General features: G+C 37.2%; 1 protein-coding gene across 7 annotated transcripts in view; it reads right to left on the bottom strand.

Moving 5' to 3' along the window:
* Positions 1-15,390, bottom strand: part of LOC100749583 (MOB kinase activator-like 2) — a 65,329-nt gene that overhangs the window by 19,477 nt on the left and 30,462 nt on the right. For 3 of the 7 annotated variants that reach the window (XM_033322904.1, XM_012390057.3, XM_033322919.1), the window contains exon 1: positions 11,664-11,764. The exons of 3 other annotated variants lie outside the window; for them this stretch is intronic. The gene's annotated coding sequence lies outside the window, so the exon portion shown is untranslated. Of the gene's footprint in view, positions 1-11,476; positions 11,630-11,663; positions 11,765-15,390 lie in introns of those variants that run through there. One more of the 7 variants, XM_033322906.1, reaches the window with a different exon arrangement.

Below are 15,390 nucleotides of genomic sequence, written 5' to 3'. Positions count from 1 at the left end.
AAAAAAAAAAAAAAAAAAAAAAAAAAAAAACGTGGAGCTCACATTCATATCGCAGAACGTCTGGAAAAGTGTATTCTCACTGAAAGGCTGTTCAAAGCATTCGAATAATTCGCTTTCGTGATTCGGAATCGTGGCACGAATACCCACCCGAACTTCCGGAAATTTATCAACTCCTTACACACTCGCAGGTATATTTCACTGTATAACCAGAGTTCCAAGACCAGATATCATTCTTGGCTGCACCAAATATCAGAAAATTCAACCAATCATTTGAACGTCGCGTGCGTGGGAAGCTTTATATTCCACTCGATATATTTCCATGTTCCTTCGCGTCACTGTTTCAATTCCAACGACTAAAAGATCGTTTTTCGTTACGCGCATAAATAAATATTTCTACGAATCGACCGTACGTACCGCTGTAAGATTATTTTATAAACGACAAATGTTACTTTTTATGATTTATATTTAATTATTATTTAAGAGAAATATTATGTTCAACTATCCTTGATAAAGAAGTTTTTCATATGTAAGACAAAGTTCGACGTTGTATTATCAAATTTGATAAAAGAAATTATTTATTAAAAAAAAGGTTGAAATAAGAATGAAAGTGATGGAAAATTAGAGCGTGTCAAAGAAATCTTGTTCTTTGATAAAGTTCTGCTACTTCTGAAAGTACATTAACCTAATTACAAGAAACTGATATCGCGCGAGCGAAACGCAGAAGTTAACCAAGACAATGTCTCATCGGAAGATTTCTCGACCCAGCTGCGTTTAATATTCACGATCCACGACAAACAATCCTCAAGGCATTGAACTACATTAACATGATCCCTGCCAAATGTTCTATAGTGTTTTTTCCCGCCTTTTCAATAATATACAGTATATTTTATTTGACATGATCACTCCAGACGTTCCCATTGCCTCTAGTAGTACGAAAACATATGAGAAAATGGTTAATGAGAAAAGTATAATGTTAAAGTCGATAAATTATTTCTGTCAAGATGGCGTCATTTCAGATCTCAAGGTCACCATCCTTTTTTTAGAACGCAACTATGAATATTCTGCCGTATCATAATATGTACTCATGTAAGTACAAGACACTAAAGGTGTATCAATAGTATTCTTAGAGGGAACAAACACCTAAATGTTTGTGGATAATTTTCTCAAAATTAATAATCTCCGAACTTTGTTGCATATTTGAAATTCCGCCAAAAGAGCGATACCTACTCTATCGATACTGATATTTTATTTATATAAACCCAAGCCTGTGGGAGATCCAATTAAAAAGAAAAGAAAAGAAATACGCCAGCAAGCGAATCGTCCGATTTAACGCTAATTCTTCGAGAAAAACATAACACTGTAAGTTACATACATCTATACCCGAACGGTCGCAACAGTCCCGATTATTTCTTCAGACGTTTCGCGCGATAAAACCAACGAGACATTATTTACGAACGAAATATGGAGCTTCATAACCGGCCGCACACTGTACCGTAGTTTTCTTTTTTCAGGGTCGAAATAATACACAATGGCGTTAGGCAGTACTCGTAACCCGTGGCTTCCGACTTATGTGTGCGAGGAAATAACGAGCGTGCATCGAACGTGCGAGTACACTGGGATCGTAAATTTGGCTCGATTTATTGAGCCCTCAAGCGCGATTAAAGAAATGACCGCCGAGTTCCGAGCATCCGCGATATTTATCGCCTGTTTTCTTGCGCAGTGCGATTTCTTGAGGATTCGATCCAGCAGTACATAGAAGTTTGCTTAATTATTTGGAAAATTGTCAGAGAAAGATACGATCTAGAGAAGAGGGAATTTTCGTATACACGCGACGATGATATGATATTGATGTTTCGTTTTACGTTGAGGTAAAATTGCGTTAGTTTGTACAATAGCAATGATTCTTATACTGTTAGTAAGTTTTTGCTAAATTAAATTTCATTGTCAGACTGATAGGTAAATGCAATAGCAGTAGAATGATTATTTAACAAAATACTATTCAATGTCGCTGTCGTCGAGCTGATAAGATTAAAAACCACTTGAAAGTAGATACAATAATGAATAATAAACGTTTGCATTGAATTAGGAAATGCGTACGTCGTGTATGTGATAACGAGATAGTAAACAAAACGAACTAATATTTCACAGTGTATTTTTAGTATTAACTATAGAATAATATTATAGAATTTGCAATCAACACCCTATGGCAAACATATGGAATATTCGATACATACTAGAATTTTGAACAGTACATTTGAACTATATTTCATACGCAAATGCGAAATAAATATTCAAATATTTAAAATTCGTAAAATTTGTTAACAGGTAACGTATTCGTATCGATAACGTCAGGACGACAACGAAAGAAATAAATTTTCGTTTGCAGCGCAAATATTTCTCTTTTCATTTTGAAATGATGAAAATTTTATCCCAGCTTCGATTATTATTATAAAAATACAAAATTCATGCGATCGTACTGTAAGTGCGAAAAATAAATATTGGAAAAAAATTAATCGATAGGATGCAATTGGGAGCTTCGCTTATCAACACGTGGAAATGTTCATAAATGTATCGAACACATGCAGTATTTTGAGCACGAATTGTGCGTCATCATTTCCTAGAAATTTTGTACGCACATACGTAACTGTATTTCTTCTAATACGTGACATTTGATAGAACGTTCCACTGTTCTTTCATTCCCCACAAGTTAAATTAAAGCTAGATTACCCCGTTTCATTTAGCTTTATCGCGTTATCAACGGATGAAAATTTCAATTCTTTTGGTAAATAATTCAAACAAAGATTAACTTTCATGTTATTAATCCATTATCGAAGTTGGTCTTGTAAAAGGAAATGCAAAAAATCAGTGAATGAGATCACACGTAGGTGATCGAATAAATGAATAGGAAGACGTACTATGGTCGTTCGATGTATGTTGAAGCGTGCTAACGTGTAGGAGTCGATTTATGAGAATAGATTTGCGTAACATAGTTGTTCACATTGTGAAAAACAAGACTTTGTGTAACGCTCCATATTCGTGTTTATCTTTTCGCTCATTTTATAATGTTCTGCTCCGTGAATTGAAATTATCATATTTGTCAATAGCTGTATTATTCTCTCGCGCTTTTATTATATTCTACGGCTATGGATCGATAAAATATCGAGGAATAAAAGAAAATAAGATTCCATGGAATATCAAAACTCTAATAAAAGCGAACGCAGAGATGCTCGAGTCTATCTCGACACGTGTTTTCGCCAGACAACACGTGTAAGACTTTCGAATCTGGGTAAAAAACGTGGATAGAGAATTTACATAACGAAAGGGAAAACGCGATAAGACGCGTTTTAATGCAGTAATCGTAATTGGATGAAGGGTATTAAAGATGTAACGGGCGCGTGGCAAACAAGGTTTTTCATAGGTTGTATAAATTAAATCATCGTGGCTTACGTCAGTGAGCGGGCGCGAGCGCGTTTGTTCCGACGAACCGCGCCTTCGTTGCTCGAAACTTTCATCAACGATTATACACACGTAAGTATATACATACACGGATGAAAGACAAACACGAAGGCAGCATCGCAGGGATCAATCGCACGCCGTCGATCGAAATTTATGCTTAACTGAGCATCTCATTAAAGTGACGTCGTTAAGGCAAGGGAGACGGATAATAAACGTACGTGACTGGCGTCAACAACGTGGCCGACCTCGCCGGTTCTTTCACGGCACTGAAAAAAACGCTCCAATACCAAGGCGTTCCGTGGCAAATATTGCCTCTTAATTGATTGTAAAATAATGAGTAACTTGCTCGTTGATAGTATGTCCTGTATCGATGATACAGGGTGTTTCGTGTTATTAGGACGCGTATTTTTAAACCTTTGTCATACGAGCTTTTTTAATGGATACGCGTGTGGAAATATAATAGAATTACTCGACAGTTGTGTATGTACATGTAACTCGCTTTTTAGGTGGAGCTTTTCATTGCGTAAATTAAAATAGATGTACATAGGTAGGAGTAACAAAGTTACTTAACGTTAGTCCGATTGGATCTAAATTTGCTTTTTAATCTCTTCACTTATAAATTAAAATAAGATATTTGCTCGTCTAAAATTTTTAAAAGCGCCGAGTCAATTCACATTGCACGAAACACCCTCAAACTAAATGTGGATACTAGACATGTACTATAAGAGGAGAGAAACGTATAACGCGTTAAAAATTCAACGACAAACTGAATGGACGAGAGAGTCGTGTATCTGGAGTAGAACAAGTTACGAGTTTCAGTTGCCCAAGGTCGCTATCCCCACCACAACTTAACCATAAATGGTCCAGAGTTTGTTTGGTCTGGCACGTAACTGGATTTCCTTAAGATTTGCGGTCACAGAAGCAAATTTGGAGTATGCACGTGAAATGTAAGGAATGGAGGAAGAAAGAGCACGTGACGTAGATTTATGTAGAAAATCGTAAATGTTGATACGCCACGATTAAAGAGGGAGTTATCCGGTTGTAGAGAGTTAGAGAGTTTCTTGATTGTAGTCAGTTAGTAAACTCTGAAATGGGCACATCGATGAATAATGCTTTGGAAAATAACTGCCGGAGAGAAGTTATCGGTCGACCACTTTGGTGACTCATGGTTAAATGGCAGAAGCGCAGCTATTCAACGACCAAATTAACATCCGTGGCCTCCATTTTTTTTCCAGTAATGCGTTCCATTATCAAGACCTTCAAGAAATTGTCTCTTTTTTATCTGTATAATGCGCTGTTTAAACGTACAATCCTTAAAACAGTGAATTCGCTAAAAGGAAGTAGATACTATGTTTAATTACTGTTAATAATGGCAATAATGTCCTTAGCATTTAAATGTGAAGGTTTCTTCAGTTATTTCTCGTGTTTCTCTATACGTGTACATGTCGTACTACTTTTTGCATTTCTATTGTAACACTTATGATTGCGTGGAATATCCTGTACGCTCCTCGAATTTCACGAGAATAGAGCCGCTTAACTAATAGAAGCTTCTAACCGATTTGCGAATGGAAAAGCACGTCCCAACATCCGCACGCGCGTCTACGATTGCGACTTCGGAGCATTGATATTCATTTTCCACGCTTAATCGAGGACACGTGACGATTAACTAATGAGCCATTGACGGCGACAGTGATGTAAGTCAGTTTCGGTCAGACTCACGTCGCTCGCACGCGAACTATAAAAACAGACTGAATTAGACTGTCATGTCGAGTGCTATTCTGATCACATTAAAAGATAATCACAATATTATGTGAAATGTTAGCAAAAGATTGATACACGAATATTTAATAGTACAGTCATTAGTATTAAAATGACTTAAAGATACAACAAGATGAAATACAAATTTCTTATTCAGATGTGTCGAATTAAAACGTTTAAATCACAGAGCTGATTACCTATACAAATTTCTCTCGCTGGGTAGGCATTGTCCCTATTTCGATCAATCTTCTTCAATGGGTTTTGGAGATACAGTTTCGACGACATTCCGATGAATTATCGTTCTGCCCTCGAACGTTTCATTTTTCACTGGTCACGGCCTCGAGAATCGTCTCGATCGGTCGAGCAGAAAGAAATTTCTACTTATTCGCGTGACAATGTCGCTTGACTGTGATCCTTCGATGAAGAAATATTTAAAAAGAGAGAGAAAACAGGAGGTAAATACGAGGAAAAATTGAACATTTGAAATATTCTAGCAAAATATTTAATCCTCGACAGAATCAAAATGCAAAAGCTTAAGAATGTCAAAGAAAATTATTAGAAAACCCATAGCGGATATCTCAACCTACTCTTCTCGTAATCTAGGATAAGTTACACATATATATACAGCAAAATTTCAATTTCACAGAGATCTAATTAAAATTTGAATCCCCTCTATTCATAAATAACTATGTTACGACGGAGGATCCGAGAGAACGTAAAAATCCTAAATTTAAAATATAACGAAGTCACGTTCTTATTACGAAACCAATCCACGTCACGAGCCATAGTAGAATTCATTCGAATTATTGTTGTACTGTCCATTTGAAACACCCTGCATATTTACTTTAATTTCTATCTATTCATTGGTTTCCTAGTGAGATTATATTTGAACTTCCTGTTCAGAATTTTTCTAGTCAAATTTCAATCAATTTATCAATCATCGTTCGATTGGTAGGAAACAAAGGATTCGCATAAATCATACACTTTAACCATTCCTCTATCAGAGTTAGACCGACGTTCCCTGCGCTCTAAACTTTAGTTACGTAACATCCCCGAGACTTTCGTTCTAGCGACATCGAAAGAACCGCAATAATACACGCTTTCAAATGTGCGAACATTAAAAGCGTTATCAGAAACCGCACACATCACACGTTACAATCCAATAAGCTTCGATAAATCATCACCGTCATCACGTACTACACCCTTAACGATCTCTCGTACTGGTCACAGAGAGGAAAAAGAAATCGATATTTATACAGGATTATTTATAACAGTGCTAATTTTAAAAGTGTGATTCAAGTTTCGAGTAAAAACGACAGCTATCTCAGCAACGTTCGTCGTCTTCCTAGGCGTGGAAAGACACTGAAACTTTCTCTGGATTATATGCGACCGGTGTCAGCCACGAGTCTGAGTAGAGAAATTGAAGAAGAGCACGACTCGAGAACGCTGCGTTTTCTAGGGGTTTTTTCACGGCTCCAGACTTGCCCTGATTTAGATTATGAAACCAACAGAAGGTGTTGAAGCGTTTCACGTTAAGCTCGTTGCTGTGATGTTAGCATTTTCTTCTGTTAGTTACATATCTGGAAATATTTAATCATCACCTCGTTTCTCCTGTATATTACATCGTATAAGTATACAATTTCGAATTATACATCTGACATTTCGGATTTCGCATTTAAAATACCTTTCGAACGTCAATCTTAAACTTTTAATTGCAGGTATCGAACAAGAGGAGCTCGCTTTCAACTTTCATTTTATTTACGCCAATAAATCTCTAAGTGTCCTTTTTGGTTTTGCAATCCGCGAGCGTTTCCCATTTACTTTCGTGGTATTTTAAAGTAAATTCAAAAATATTCTACAGACACAATTTCTTCCTGCTACAATTTCGTTTTATATCCTTTGTAAATAGTCTCGCATAATCCATGCATAACCCACGGGGGTTGTACAACGTAGATTCACATAACGTTGCAACGTAACGCGTGCGTGCTATATTCCAATCGAAGAAACAAAGATTTCAACGTGGAATTTTACTTTTTACGAAGATCACCGACTAAAAATCCGTATTATCTTGGATCGTGTTTATACTTTTGTTGGCCACTCCAATTTCAGTGTAAAAGAACCATTTTCTCCGAACATGATCCGTTCCTCTAACAGAAGATCGAGACGATAGTTCGTCTTAAACCGCTAGACTATCTTCAACTTTGGTCTGTCGTAAACGTTCTTTGTCTAAAATAAATCGTCGAGTCTTCTTTGTTTGAAATAAGTCCGCGGTCTTTAACGACATTGGTGCCACTTAGAACATTTCTTGCGATGGAGAAGCTTCGAGGAATGCGAACAATCCTAAAACTTTCCAAACAAACGCATAGATGATGTCTAATGCACAAGCAGATCGATAATTCCAAAAATAAAAAGGCAGTTTTCGTTTTGTTTCAAATCCTTTATATCCTTGCAAAAAAAAAGAAAAAAAAACAGAAAATGTAACTTTCATTGTGATTAGACTTTAATTATCTTCGACTTTGATTATATTCTTCTCTTGTGATCTTCAGTTGTATTTGATGGGGAAAGAAAAATTGAAGATAGTCGGCGGCATTTTCAATTGAAATAGGATGAAACGGAATAAGTTTGAAGCAACGCAAACGAGAAAGTAACTCGTAGCCTTCAAAAATGATTTAATTCACGGCGATATTCTCGTCTGCTGAAACAGCGGCGAAAGAGAAATCGAGTCCCGTAGAAATTCGATTCTAAGTTAAGAATACGGTGGCATAGAAGTTCGCTTGCATCCCTTTACCATGAAATTACCGGGAAATTGCTTCGGCGCGCTCGACTCGATGACTGCTCAAACAACGTTTCGTGTCCCATCTTTTTCTCCTAGTTTTGCACTTTAACCAACGCGCCATTATGAGAATTAAAAAGAATGAAATCTTCATTACAAAGGATTTTGTCGCAAAAAATAAAAGATATATTCCAAGTGACGAAATCGAGTGTACCGGTAAACAGGTAGAACGTGCGAAGAGAAAGAAAAACATTATCAGCGTAACTTGGACCGCAAGCGATATATTTTTGGCAGAGGCGGCCATAGCGAAAAGGTTAATTATGTTACTCGGTAAAATGACGTTAGGAAGGTAAAGTAAACCTTTTAGTTAACAGGAAATATTAAAATTGGATTTGACTAACAAGCTTTAGACTCACTGAATGCACTTTGCTCGGCACGCTGTTTGGAAATTACGCGTTACGCCAACTTGTATATTCGATTCTACATACTCGATTCGGTATGAACGTAATATGAACAAAAAACATACAGAAACATGTAGAAAGCAACGATGATAAGCGATATTTTAAACGTAGAATAGAATTGTTTCACTTGGGATTTGGAGAAAATTTTGAAAATTCGAATTTCGTTCAAAAGAGAAGAGCGTTGTCCTTCGTCTTTCGCTATGGAAAGTATCGCCAGGAATACGCTCATTACACGAGAAGGTAAATCTGTCTTAACCACTACGGCTACGTCAACGCGAAACAATGCAACGTCTTTACCGAGGACGATGACAAACTGAAACGCTCATCGTTGCGTTTCTTAAGAACTTCTGAAAGACAAACGCGCGATCTAGTTTGCGAAACGGGTTATAGCGCGACAAACAACGGAAGGTATACCTACTACTTCACGTCGACACTGAAGAGCACGTCAGACCTCTGATAAAAACTTGAATTCCCTTTTACAAATATTTGCCTTCTCGCGAAACGCGGATCTCTCGCGAGAAGTTTCAACTTTGCTTTAACACCGTTCTCTGCTGCGTGGGTTGCCTACGCCCCATATCGAACTTCTCATTCAGGGCGATATTTCCAACTTCCTTGCTAAATCTGACCCAGAATATTTCTTTTAATCGTGCGCTGATTGCTTAAATATTGATAATTATTCGTTCCCTGCAAAGTTACGATACTTTCTTTTTTTTGCGTAAGATTTTTATAATTTTACAAATACGAAACATATGTTATAGGAAAAATTAGTAGTTTGAAGAACGTGATAATAATTGTCGTGATCTATGTGGCGCGAACGAAAAATGATCAAAAATCGGCACAGCGGACGATGTATTAGCTTCGCTGTCACGTTCAATGGTGTCAGTAGACTTGTCACATTTGCCGAATCTTCAGATGGACCGAGACTGGAACGTGTTTATTGGATGGTCGCATTTCGATATGAGAAAGAAGAAATCCTGATATTTACGACATCGATATTGTCGATATTGAGACATACCAAACAGAAAGATATACGTATTCGATTTCGAAAAGAAAATTGCATGGGAGATAATGAAACTGTGAAATATTCTAAATAAATCGCGTTTTTCTAATTAATTTATCGATTAAGAATGAATAATTCTTGACATGAAGTAGCGGTTTAAAGAATTTTGCTTAACTTTAACAAGATTCACCACTTTAAGTAAATATGATAAAGCTTGAAAGAAATTTCATTATATTCTTCGTGAATATTTACTGGCTTCAATTTTAAAGTCAAACTTCCGTAAAAAATTCCTATCGTTCTCAATGAGTTACCGGACAAGATGCTCTTGAAAAAGGCTACCTAATCTTTCAGCGTCACCATTCTCTAAACTTTTCCATCCTTGGCATCGCGTCGCTTCAACTTCAACTCGGAAACTAAATTCGCAATTATTATCAGGTATATTAATCAGGAACTTGACCAACAGTTGCCTGTAAGAACCATTTAAAACGGCCAAACTGGGTGATTTTTAATCTTTCGGATAACCATCGCCATTTTCGAACCTATTCTATTCCCAAAATCAATCTCAGTCGGAGACTGAATCGTCGATTAATCATAAACAATATACAGCTCGTCAATCTCGTTGAGCCTTAAATTTCTAAATAGATACCATCGAAATTATCGATATTAGATACAAAGTAATTGCCATATTTTTCAGTATATAAGTGTCTCGCGCAACTGGGACAATGACTGGGACATTCTCGTGCCGGTTAAATATGGAGAAACATTCTGTGAGATAGAGTTAAGTGCTTTACGATTCTACATATGTTAACACGAATCTTATCAGGTCTGATCAAATGACCGATTTCAAAATTTAATAACTTAAAAATTCTACGCTTAATGTTATTTTTCTTTTGTTCGCCTAACTTTATATAAATTCTTATATTAAGAATAATTGAGAAATTGATTAATCAGATAATTCTTATATTAATTCTTATATTAAGAATAGTTGAGAAATTGATTAATCAGATAATATAAAAATTTACATAAAGTTAGACGAACGAAAGAAGTAACAATGAATGTATAATTTTAAATTAAACTTTGAAACTGGCTATTTGACGGAGCCTGGTAAGTTTAGTGATAATTCCGTGTACTTGTATGCATCGGTGCATATGAAAAGTATATTCGTAATTTTATTCTTTTATTCAAAAGACGAGATCTATGTTGATTAGATACGCGAAGAATAGTTAATCAACAGAAATTAAATGACACCGAAGTCGTAGAGCTTTTTTTACATTGCATAGGCATATAACGTCAATCTTATTTAAATGAAAAGCATTTTCCATTCATTCTATCGCTTGGAGCATTCGTGACAACGAGAAACGTCTCCCAAGTAGCCGAATGGATCCAGTCCATTTGGACTGGGTTCAAGGGAAAAACGCGGCGAACCGATTGAATGAACATCCAGTGATTGACCGAACGAGTAGAGAGGGTTGGAAAGTGGGAGACTGGGCTCATGTTTGAAAAACAAGTCGGCGATAAGTTTGCGTAATTGAATTTTCACAACTGATCTTCCGAATTTTTCGAAGGCAAAACCGCGATATACGTACTTGTATCTTCGGTTATCTTAATGGCTGGGCAAACGTAAATATATGCTTCTTTTAACATGGAACATTTTTTTTACTGCTATGCGCTTGTTTCGACATAAAATAAAATAAATAAAAAATTGGAAATGAAGTTTGAAAAAAGAAGAAAATTTGAAATAAGAGTGAAATATAAAAAATCTATCGTACAATCGTATTTGTTTTTTCGAATTACAAGTCTAATCAAATGCAATAAAAAAAAGGACGTTAAATCATTTCATTTTTGAGAAGTTCAGCGCAAAGAGGTTCGACAAGACTATCTTGCGACATTCTGGCAGAAAAAACTTTACAGGAAAATATTGTCGTTCCAAAGACACGGAATCTCCAATCTTTAAACCGACTTTTCTTTACAGAAATCGATCACCATATATATATTTAACCCAATTCCATTCGCAAGATGCTTCCCTACCGTAATCATACTTCTTTAACTAGATATATGCTACGTATCTAGTTAAAATCTAGTACATGTACTCTTCACCGAACACAGAAAAATTTCTATCACTCGATTATTAAACTTACATAAACAGTCCTAAATACTACGAATGCGAAAAATTAATTAATTACGAATTGAGACACAAAAAAGAAATATCTCGTACCGTGTTCACTGAGATTTCATTTTAGAACCGAATAGAATTCAACTCGAACTCGACCCAACACAGCCGAGTGCTCGAACGCAACTGAAACGCTCGAAGTTCCAAGTCCTTGCATTTCCCGATCCCTTCCACTGCCTGGTGCGACGCTAAGCGCCGGGATCAGAGGTGGGGGTAGCCGGAGAAGCGAGGAGCGTCCAGCCGTGCAAGCCCCGTCGCGTCCCCCGGAAATCGCGGACAAAAAAGAAGCGAGGAAAAAGCCAAGGGAATGCTCTCCCTTCTGTGTCGTTGTTTAAACAATCATCAATGGCGTTCGATTACGGATAACGCGATTAAATTTCGTATAAGAACCTTCCATTTCTTTCACATTTCGGACGATTTTTCTCGTATACTTATTTGGCGCGAAATTAGATCACCTTTGAAATAATCGTTCGGTTCACCCTCGAATTAAAAGAAGCTTATGAACGATATTTTTCATCTTTTCTTACTATTATCTTTAGCAGTTATAATTAGAGTGATGTTGAGAATTTAAAAGAAGAGACGGAAGATTTCGATTTGAAGGAAAAACATAAACTTGGGCTGTGATTAACGGAATATTTGTCCCAAGGTTACATTCCTCAGGTTTCAAAGTTGCTTTTTAAACAGAAGCTATTTATTTTTAGAAATGTGACGACAAGACATCAATCGTTTACAACGACCAGACTTTCTTACGGCCGCTGTTATAAACATTTATTTTAAATCAACTTTAACATCCTTCATAAGCGATTAATCTATTTTCAACGTCTATAAACCTGTCAATATATCTCTTTTATAGATTTTTACAGCTAGATATTCCGGTTTATAAACATCGATCAAGAAATAAAAATCACCATGATGATGATCGGAAGTGATATATTGTACAAATTCGATGTAGAATTTTCACGCATTCGTTACATACGAGCAATGCGTTTCGAGTTACTAAGTATTTGGGTTAAATCAAAGTTGACTTTGAACTACTCCGATAGATCGGATTTTGTGCTGACTCTGAAACACGAAATAGGTCACGGTCCGGTTCGGAAAATACTTAGACAGGATTAAATGTGATTCGCGTTAAGTTTCGTTCATTCAACGAGGCAGGAGAATGAAATTGCGTAAGCATGATAATTACCTGCTCCAGAAAACTGGTTTCTCGTTGTTCATTCTTCCTACATGAACGTTAGCATATATTTTATGTAATATTATATAATAGTATTTATCGAATACTATATGTAATATTAAAAATAAAATTTAATTTCTATTAAAATTTTCTCCTTTCGCAAAAATTTAAATTGAGCCTTAGAAATGAAACTTTGTCCACAGCCTAAGAGAAATTCAGTCTCAAAATAATCAACGTGCCAATTATTCTTCTTCGTCTCTCTTCCTCCTCCAATCAAAATCTGTCTACATTCGTCCCATTGATCCAACACCTGATTCACCCTTCAGCATCTATACTACCGTTTCGTATCTTCCGCGTTACAGAAAATATTCACGAATGGCAACTGATCGAGAAGCTCCGTAAGCAAGAAAAACGACTGTCGAGGTTGGGCGTGGTGCTCAGCTTGTTGGCTTTCGTATAGAGCCAACAAGCTCTATGTTCTGTATGTAGACACGACGCACCGGTGGGCGTGAACTTGACAATAAGATAAAACTGATGGATTAGGTCAGGATTGAATCTAAACAAAATCTGGGTCACGCTTGGATCAACTTATAAAACGGGGTCTGGGTTAGATCTAGGTTAACATGGACGGGACTACTTACTAGCTGTCGTGGTGAATAGATAAGGGTGCAATGACGGTGTCGCTTATATAAGTGTTAGTTTCGATTAGGCGGAAGTAAAGGGCGCGAAAACGGGCGGAGGATATTGCGATTCGAGATGAAAGAAACCAGGCAACGGTGATGAGAAACTTGCCGATACGATGACGGTGCAACGACGATGCAACAACGATGCACGCCCCTTTTATTCGACGTCTTTTCGAATCGCTTCCGAGGATTTCTTTGGGGAGGAAATTTTCCTTGAGCGATGCAATCGAGACTGTGATAGCTACGACAAATTTATGGAAGGTGGTATTGAATTTGCAACCTTTTATAATACAATCGATATCGATTGTGTTGGTACTCCCGTCTGGAAGGTACACAATAAAATGGACTGGTTTCCTAACTCCGTATGATTCTGGTCAGTTAACATTTCGAGCGTTTACACTAAATATTATCCGGAGATAGGCCGTGCTGTTTAAGGCGAACAGTTTAGTTTAGAAAAGTTGAAATAAAATCGTGCTACTGATTAGTCAAGGGAAAAATATAAAAACGTAGTGGATCTGTTACACGCCATAGATTTTTTACGAATATTTTTAAGCACTGAAATTACCTGAAGTTTACGGCTATCTTATAAATATTCTAGAGAAATGTCCAATCATATTAGAAGAAAAAGGAATGGATTAGCAAGAAAAAGAAGGAGGAGGACAGCAAGGAAGGAAAGAAGAAGAGAAGGAATAAAAGAAAATGATAATCTTGTAGAACCGCTTTTATTAAACACTTCCGTGATCAACTAACAAAATTCCTGCCAAATAACAGACATCCGCAACACGAGTTTAACTTCGAGACAGCTTCAGAGGCGCTTCGATCCGCTTCAATCCAGCGTGATTATATCGAAGCAACGATCACGTTCGAGTGGAATTACGACACGGACTATTATCGTTGCTCTGGTCTACGGAATTACTGCTCACCCTGTATGCTATGTATACATACATATATCGTTACCCTTTGCAGGATGGCAGCGGTAGCAGACGAGACCCGAATTGAGGAAGGAAGACGAGCGCCAAAGCGTTCAGGCGTACTAGGAATGGTGAACAAATATCTACAACACACGACAAAGCTACGTAGAATGCGTTATAGCAGTAACGAACGGGACAGTAAGTGACAACGAGAGGCAGCCGAAACAACGAAGCACGATGGGTAAATATGAAGATAGAGAACATGCTGGGAGAACGCGAGTACAAAAGATCTCTAAAGCATCGACGCGGCAACTGAAACAGATTGAGACTTCTATGACGATGTGTTGTCTTGTGATTATAGTCTGCTTTAATTATTTCTTTTCTCCGTGACTTTTAGCATTTGACTGATTTCTGGCAACTATTTGGTGGATTCGTTAGTCCAGGTTCAATTTGTAAAGGACGTTGATAACTTGCAATTGATTGAAATTCTTTCGACTACGCATCGCTTCGTGGCTATCGTCTCTTTCGATCATTCCTCTTCTTCTGTTGACATTTAACTGGTTTTTGGTATACAATTGGTGACTTTATCGAATCAGGACGAATTTTCGATAATTCGATTGAAACTCCTCGATGTTGTCGTCTCGTGGTCTAATTTTCACACACTGATTTAAAGCACAAGGCACATCGGATGTAATATTAAATTCGAAGTACTTAGATACCACTTGTACAATTTTCTGCAGACCTCTAGGGAAATCGCAAATTCCCTCTTGGACTACTTTCACTCGAGAAGGAGAATAATTCCACGAGTCAGATCAGCCACCAGGAACAACATTTGGATCTATTTGCATTTGTCGCGGCGAAACTGGTAGGAATAAATGTCGTTGCGACGACGAACGACACAGAAAAGGCAAAATAATGGCGGCCCTTCGATGTCGGGCATAATAATCAGTACGGTCGAGCGAATCCTCCGCCAACAATTTGCATGTATTCTCCGGTCTGACATC

This window comes from Bombus impatiens, unplaced genomic scaffold, assembly GCF_000188095.3.
Source record: "Bombus impatiens unplaced genomic scaffold, BIMP_2.2 scf_0037, whole genome shotgun sequence".
Classification (NCBI taxonomy): Eukaryota; Metazoa; Arthropoda; class Insecta; order Hymenoptera; family Apidae; genus Bombus; species Bombus impatiens.
The sequence above is the reverse complement of the archived record's forward strand: the minus strand, read 5'-3'. Positions and strand labels throughout refer to the sequence as shown.